This window comes from Pristis pectinata, chromosome 40, assembly GCF_009764475.1.
Source record: "Pristis pectinata isolate sPriPec2 chromosome 40, sPriPec2.1.pri, whole genome shotgun sequence".
Classification (NCBI taxonomy): domain Eukaryota; kingdom Metazoa; phylum Chordata; class Chondrichthyes; order Rhinopristiformes; family Pristidae; genus Pristis; species Pristis pectinata.
Window position 1 is genome coordinate 8793342 of NC_067443.1, and position 8690 is coordinate 8802031.

The following is an 8690-nucleotide window of genomic DNA, read 5'->3' on the forward strand; positions in this document are numbered from 1 at the left end:
TAATATCATTCAATCTGTGGGAAACGTCCTAATGTCTATAACGTTTATGAAGATGACAGCCAGTACATTCACTGCATCCATAGCCATCCTTTTTTTCAAAATCCTAGGAAACAAATGAACAAGTCCCTGAAATGTAACATTTTCGTTCTTGTCAATCTCACCAACAACATTTCTTTGTGCTAATGATCTGTTCCTCATTCACTCCAGACTTGTGGTCCAGGAGAATTTCTCTTTCTCCCCCGCGATGACATATACAAAACACGCACTGAATTTCACTCTTCTGCTTTTTTTTCTTCACCCGAAAGAAACGCCGATGGAATTACAGTCTGTAGAGGCGGGATCCAACTTTTAAATGGATACTTACTATCATCCACATCTTCTCGTCATCCAAGTAGTCAAATATTCACACAACAATCCAGTTCAATTGTGTTATATCGCGGTCTGACACCATGCAAAATCAAACGGCCGTAACTTGGTCAAATAGAGTGCTGAAAATTCTGTCCAAATATATTTTACAAATAACGTAAAGTCAGAAAAGAGAAACTGATGCACATTGTGCATTCCTTAGATGTTTAGCGTGTTTCTTTTTAACTTCAGTAAAAGTAAAGGAGCTTTCAATAAAAATTGAAACGGACAGGGGTCGGGAGTTGTGCATCGAACGATTCCACTTCACTCATCCCTACACTCCATCCTATATGTGACGAAGAGGAATGTCTCTTCTTGCTTTTCTCTGTTGAATTTCTCAATCGTTCAGCCCCCTGAACACTTTATAGATCAGAGATGTGGAACCAGCGTCAGGACAACGTCTGTTCCGTGACATCTGTAAAATAACCCCCGCAGTGCATACCCAATTCATAACTTCAATGGAACAATAGAACTATAGATTAAAAAAAGTAAATGTAGTTTCTGGAAATATCAAATAAAAGCAGAAAATTCTGGAAACACTCGGCATTTCAACAGCACATGTGAAAAGTTAAGGTTTCAGGTGGAAGATTCTACGTCAGAAAATAAAATCAGAGCCTAACAACTCAGAATGAGGCCTTGCATTCACCCCCTGCACCCCCAGCCCCGAGCTAGTGCCGACTCATTCCACTCTAGTCGCGTAAGACCAGCAAGGAGGAGGAAGAGGTAATGTAACACTGAAGCGAGCACTCTAACACACAAGCTGTTCACCTCTCTCCAGTTCTGACCTTGCTGACCGACAGTCGAACCTCTCGATTTTAATATTTCAGCCTTGTGCTGAGAGTCCTTCATGAAGTACCTTAGGCACGTCTACCCCTACACCCACTTTCTCCCCGAAATTTCACTGGCCACACTCCTGTCCCTGTTTCTGGGGTGTCCTCCGGTCCTCCTCCTACTGAAATCCTCCCCAACTCGACCTTCCCTGTATCTGTAACTTCCTTCAGCCCGACAATCCTTCCTGTATCCGTGCCATTCCCCCAAATCAGCCGCCATCTAAATTAACATTGAATAAAGCTCGAGAGGAAAGTCCTCGTTCTGTTCCAAGTTTCTGTGCAGTGTGAAAGTTTGTGGTCCAATTATTATGGCAAATGTGGGAAATCAGCCAATCCAGGAAAAAAATTAAGCCTAGATGGTAGTTCTGTAAGGATTTATTTGCATGTTATCTTCAGACTCCATTGTCTATGTTTTGAATGCACTCTTAATGTTTAACTGCAACTTCATATTTACAATTTTAATATTCTTTGTTTGCCGCTGACATCCGGTGCTTTGGAGGTTTCCTGTTCAGAATGCAGCAACCGGAAATCCCAGCATAGCTCTGCATCGCCCTCTTGCGACCCACATTGAATGGTACAACTGCTGAGCGCCAGTCGGACCCCAACTTGCGCCCTCTCTCCTCAACTCCCAGAATAAAAAAAATCTGAGAGGAGAATGAGAGGCAATTCAGTCCCTGTTCGCTATTCACTTCCGTAGTGGGTACCGTCTATTTACCCGCTCTGATCTCATGTTCCTTAATATCCAGACACAACAAACACCTAACAACATCCGTACTGGATTTCCTGTTGATCCCACCCAACACCAACAACGATTTATTGGACGATAAAGGGGAGAGAAAAGACCAGCTTTCCTTCCACCCTTTGTGTCGCTAAGTGCCTCCTGACATCATCCCTCAACAACTTGGCTCTGATTGGAAATTCTTCCCCCTTGTTCTGGACTCCCTCTCTCCCCAGCACAGGAAGTTCTCCATCCTATCACCTCCTCCAATACCTCGATTGAAGTAGCCATTAATCACCTCTACTTAATGGGTTTGAAGATTCTTCGAGAAACCAGTACTTTTTAGACATTATAAGGATCTGAGTCTTACTTCTCATCGGGATTAATTATCACGACAACATAGAAAGATAGAGCCGGAGCAGCCCATTCGGCCCATAGAGCCGAGTCCGCCATTCAGTGCTATCATGGCTGATACTTTATCTCAGTACCATATTCCCACGGTTTCCTGTGTCACTGGACGCCCTTTGTGTCCAGAAATGTATCTATCTCTTCCTAAATATATTCAGCGCCTTGACTTCCACAGACCCATGTAGTGCTCCGTTCCACGGGTTCGCCCCCCCTCCCCGCCCCTTTGAACGAAGAAATTTCGCCTCATCTCGGTCCCTAGTTTCAACCTGGGAACGTGGAGAGAATAAAATCCGATTAGTGTAAGTGTGTGGTTTGTGGTCGGCATGGACTCAGCGGGCCGAAAGGCCTGTTTCCGTTCTGTGCGATTTTATAACTTCTCCGCATGTTTCATCCGCTGGGATGTTTGTCCGTTTCAGTCAGGTCCCTCCTAACTCTTCTAAATGACAACGCATACGAGCCTGGTCGATTTAATCTCTCACACATGACAATCCTGCCATCCCAGAAAACAGTCTGGAAAAACCTTTGCTGCAATCCCTCGATGGAAAATATATCATTTCTTAGGTAAGGAGACAAGAGCTGCACAACGCTGCAGGATCAGTCTTACGGGTTCCTATATAAATGCAGTAAGACATCTTTGCCTCTTAAATCTTCTTCCTATGTCGGTCAAAGTACCTGCTGCCTGCTGCACCTGCGTGTTTGCCTTCAGTGTTTCCTTGATTGGGCTCCCTGGATAAACCATTTCCTCGGATATAATGGGGGTGATTCAGTTACCGACTTGCGGCTCTTCGGAGCCAGCGGCCTTCTCCATGTGACTCTAACACCAAGTTCATTGTACGCCTCACGACCCCGCCCTGCACCGTTCAGATTTCCCCGACCAAGCCCTTCACCAGACACAGTGAAGGGTCCTTCAGACAGAAAGGGCTCCGATTCCCTGAAGAAATTACTGTTTAAAATGCTGTAAATCGACTTTTGAAGGCAATGAGCCGCGCTGGATGCTTTGCCTGTGACTTGAGGACAGCCTTGTTCCTTCCCTCCTCGCCGGTAACAGTATTTTCTGACCTTACCAGGGTCATTCTTTTCCGCCTCTATCCGACCGCCTTTTTTTTTAGCCAATTCCGAATAAAAGTTGTCAAACCTAATTCCATCACTGCAAACCCGAGGCACTTATCACCCGAGAGATGGGTTCCGTCAACACCCGGACTCCAGCCGGTGCGCTGCTGGTGCTGCCCCCACTCCCGGGGGTCGGTGTGAGTGGCGATTGCACCGAGTGATGAGTCTCCCGGCCGGGGCCGCTGCATCCCGCGCTTTGTGCGGCTTTCACCCGGTGACGGCACGGGGTCAACCGCAGGAAAACAGTTGTAAGGACATGGAAAGATTTGGTAATGTTCAGGGAGGGTGTCTGAAGAATACTGGTTTGGATGCCTTTCATATTGTGTTAAATTTAAATCAGTTAACGTTTACACGCGTAATCAACCCATTTCCGATATCGCCTGACCCTAACTACCCTCCAGAGGGTGCCGATGACCAGCCGCAGTCCTTCCAGTGAAGGTACATTCGCGCTACTGTTGAGGAGGGGTTCTAGGATTTAGACCTATTAACAATGACGGAACGAATGATACATACCCAAGGTAGGGTGATGTACGAGTCGAAGAGGGAATGGACAGGTAGTGTAGTGCTCCTGTGCCGACTGCCTTTGAACCTCTTGGGGATAGGGGTCTTGGGTTTGTGAGAAGCAGTCCGGGTAGGCTCGGCAGGTAACATTAGTGCATTTTGCACACCGCAGCCACTGTGCGCCGGCAGTGGGGGGAATGAGTATTTAATGATGATCTTGGCGATCGGAACGTGATCAAATCAGGAGAATGCAGGAACACAGGAGAGGGCAACACATCCCCTCGCTGATTTACTCCGGTCGGGAAGACCCCAGGTTCACGGGAAGTCTAACATTTCTTATTCACTGGTGGGTTGTGGGCGCTGTTGACGAGATGTTGCCCCTGAGAAGAGTGGTCTGCTGAGACTGCTGAAAGTCCAGGCTGGGCAAGGCAGACGAGAGAGAAATTTGTGTGTGTGAACGAATCGGCGGGTGTGTTTAACTAACTGGTTATAAATTCACGACTGAGTTTGGGCCCATGCCTCCGACTCATTAGGCTGAACCACCAGACGGGTACACAACCAGTCAGTCAATGACTGACCTTCGCGGGCAGCGATCAACACTAAAGCCTCAGCATCAATAATGCCTTCCCCACCTCAAGCGCGAAGGTTGCTGGGATTCTCGGCCAGCCAGTGCTGTGCCTGCGCACGGATCCCGGAACCCGCCTCCAATACGAGCGAGGTGACTCTGTGTGTTTGACACCAGGAGCTCCGGTCACCGGCCAGGCGGCTTCCTGCTGTCAGCGCGTTTGGTCCCTCCCTGAAACAGGGGCTGATTCACTCCTTCATCACTGAAGGTCAATTCTCACAGCGGTAGAACTGGTGTCAAATACAATCCCTCGGATCAGTGTAAATCCAATTAATTCTACAACACCATTCAATTCCCGACTGAACCTGACTCAATCCTACCCCCTCGGAAGCACGGCTCTCCCTCAGTCCTGCCCCTCCCTCATTCCGTCAGTTGGGAGATCAGGGAGAATCAGGGAGAAGCGCCTCGGAGCCATCTCGGCTCTCAAGAGCACAAAGAATTAATTCGATATTTAATGCCAAACAATAATTTATTGAGCAGTAATTCGGACAAAAGTGCAATTTAATTGCAACAGACAGTATACAGTCAAACAGGGATCTGCAGATTAATCACAGGTCCTCATTACCACCGCACATGGTCTGTTACTGAGGAAGCTCTGGGTGAGGCTTTGGATGGAGAGGACTGAATCTTTCCATGTTCGCGGAGGAGAACTTTCGCCCTGCCTTTCGATATCAGTTGTTACCAATCGCCAGCTGAGCGTAGGTCTGTGAGCCAACGACAAGAGAACGGTTACTCCCCTCCCCACACCATCCTTCGCCGTCAGACGGGACCAGGTTACAACAAAGGGGAACTCGGCAACGCGTTAATCCCAGGTCAAAGGAACATGGCGTTATCGGTGAAAGAGTTTCATTCCGCTTCACTCTCACTGATTGCAACCAACAACCGACAGGTCTCTTGCGGACCCTGAACCTCCTCCTGTGCCCCCACTCCCCCCCACCACCACCACCCCCCGATCTTGGCAGCATTCAGCCTCCGCACTCTGCAATCTCGCACAACCTTCCGCCCCAATCCGTCTGTAACATCCTACAGCCCCCGCACGTCTTACGGTCTCTGAAGTACCTTCCAGCCCTGAACGCCTCACTGTCTCTGTAAATTTAGACGCACACTAAACCTCTCCTGTCCCTATAACCACTCCAGTTCCCACATTCTCCCCATCCCCTCAACGCCATCCAGCCCCTTCCTCTTTCCCAGTCTCATTAGCCCATCCAGCCCCTGCACATCTCCCATCTTTGTAACCCCTCCAGCCTCACACCCTCCCTATCGCTGCAAAACCCTCCAGCCCCCTACCTCTTCTTTATCTCAGTAGCCTCCTCCGGCCCCCACACGCCTCCCTATTTTTGAAAGCCCCTCCTTTCTATACACCCCTCCCCATCTGTGTAGCCCCCTCCAGCCCCTACATCCCTCCCTCTCTCTGTAACCCCCTCCGGCCCCTACACACCTCCCTGTCTCTGTAACCCCCTCCGGCCCCAACATCCCTTCCCGTTTCTGTAAACCCCTCCGGCCCCAACACCTTTCCCTATCTCTACAAGCTTCTTCAGCACCCATATTCAAGCAACCTCTCGGAGCTTTCGACCCTCATATCTCTATAGAATGCTCTAGCCTCTGCATATCTTTGTAACTCCTCAAATCCCTTTATCCCTCCCCATCTAACCTCTTCAGGCCTCTCTGCCCTTCCCTATCTGTGTAAACCCCTCCAACCCGTACACTCGTTTCTATCCGTGTAAACCCCTCAAGCCCTTACACCCCTCTATATGTGGAACCCATCCCAGCCTCTGTATCCTTGCCGATCAGTTACCCCCTCCAGTTGTTAACTCATTCCCTGCCACTAAAATCTCCTCCATTCCTTGCCTACTCCCATTCTCTGTAATATTCTCCAGCTCCAAAACTTCACAAGATCTCTGCATTCCTCAGCTGCGGCCTCCCGTCACCCCTTGATTTCCGCCTAATACCAACCGTGGCGTTTGCTGCGGTTGGGCTCCGTCACCTCCTCATTCAAAGCTCTCCCCAAGATCACGTGGGACTCAGCTTCGGTGTTACATTCTGTCTATTGTCGTTCCTACAATTTATTGTAGGACCTTGAATCCTACACAAAGCAATCCCTTGCGTGTGAGTCGCTTTAACTTGTATCCGGCAGTTAAATTCTGACATTTAAGTTACTGCAACGAAGATTCTCATCAATATCAACGAGTCACGTGATTCCAGCCAAATTTCTAATTGAACAAGAAGGAGACCATTCATCCTTTCTTATCCCTCCCATCCCCCAACCGGAATAGCCCCTCCCCTTTTGAATGACAACAGATTTCCCGGACTATTCATACTTACGTCGTGTTCTGAATTCTTTCTCCAGGAGCTGATGCTTTTGCCAGGATTGCCTGGTTGAAGGAAATGTTTAAAAGTGAGTTTCTCTTCAAAGGGAATTTTCGCCAGTTGGCGAGAGCTTCAATTTACCATTGAGTTAAGGCCAGCGCGTTACCTGCTTGGCGTTTCTTCCTGCCCTTAGTGATGGCCACAGCGCTCGCCCCCAGAACAAGGAGCAGGAGGGTCGGCACCAGACCGACGAAAATTACATGACAGAGCCAGGTCTGCAGGTCGTCTGAAGGACAAAGGAACACATTTCCATTGAAAGAAATTTGCCATCAGTGTCATCCTGCCATTTACCGGCTTGTGTGGCCCAGTTGCTCAACAGTTTTCGCATAAATGCAAATTGTCAATGTGAAGAACTGTGCACCTCCGGTTTCCCCGATTCCCTTCCCCACAGCTCTGGAAATCCTTCCCAATCTCTCTCTCATTCTGAAAACTCAGCCCTTTGACCTAAACAATGACCTATCCCAATGGTTCCCGACTCGGCATAGGAACAGGCTATTCGGCCCAACCAGTCCATACTGGTACTTAGGCTCCGCGTGGCCTTTTTCCACTCTCTTCTTTCTAATCTGTTGGGACAGTCGGGTAATGCTGAAAAGGTTAACTAGCTTTTCGAGGTTTATTGTCCAATACAACGCGACTGCCTCCAAGATTGGGGACGGTGGGCTCTGATTATAATTCCGGCGGTGGGCAATGACATTCGCTGTGTGTCGCTCTGTATCAAATACGCTCGCCAATCCTACTGTGACCGTAGCTCATGGCTCCAGGGACCCGGGTTGGATCCCGACCTCGGGTGCCGTCTATGTGAAGTGTGCACGTATCCTCGTGATCACGTGGGCTTCCACCAGATGTTCCCACCGTCTCACAGACCCCAAAGGCTTGCTGGTAACTAATTGACCACAAAAAATCAAAGGGAGTCTGACGTCCGAGTGAATAAGATGGAGGGATATAAAGGGAAGGAAATCTGAAGGAGGATATCCCGAGACCTGAAATGGACAATAACGGGCACGAGATTGGGGACTGTCAGAGGTGAGGGGGTGTCACAGAAAATGATCGGAATGGTCACCAAAACTTCCTTTACAATCCTTGTGCCTGGGGTTTTACGAAACGCTGACTTGTTAATCGTTTAATACAATAAATTATGGAACTTATGGTAATTGGTAATTAGTTTATTATTTTCACGTGTACCGAGATGCAGTGAAAATTTTTTGTTTGCGTCTTATCCAGACAGATCATTCCATATATAACTACACCGAGATAGTACAAAAGGGAAAAATGCAGAATAAAGTGTTACAGTTACAGGGAAAGTGCAGTGCAGGGAGACAAATGAGGTGCAAGGGCCACCACGAGGTGGACTGAGAGATCACGAGTTCATCTATCGTATGAGAGGTCAGTTCAAGCGTCTTATAGAAAGAAACACATGAGGTACACCAGTTACTCGGTTTGTGTTTGATATTTTTCTAACGTTTGAGGTCACCGCAAATAGGATGGACAAAGGAGAAATGATGTTTACATTTCCAGAAAACATTCGATGTGCCACAGGAAGATTACAAGTTAAGAGCCCACAGGGTTGGGGGCGATATGTTGGCCTGGAAAGGGGAGTGACTAACCAACAGAAATCGAAGAGTCGGGATGGATGGTTCACTTTCGGGCCTTAACTATTTATAATGTGTATTGATGCGTTTCTTTTAACTAAATTTGCTGATTATACAAAAAATAAGTAGGTGAGCAA

At 48.1% G+C, this 8690-nt stretch overlaps 1 long non-coding RNA gene across 1 annotated transcript; it reads right to left on the minus strand.

The window, feature by feature from the left end:
• Positions 1–5092: 5092 nt before the first annotated feature.
• Positions 5093–7178, minus strand: LOC127587492 (uncharacterized). Its single transcript, XR_007958786.1, has 3 exons — positions 7071–7178; positions 6920–6969; positions 5093–5301 (listed from the first exon to the last, which is right to left on the minus strand). It is a non-coding gene; the product is annotated as an uncharacterized LOC127587492 (long non-coding RNA).
• Positions 7179–8690: the final 1512 nt, after the last annotated feature.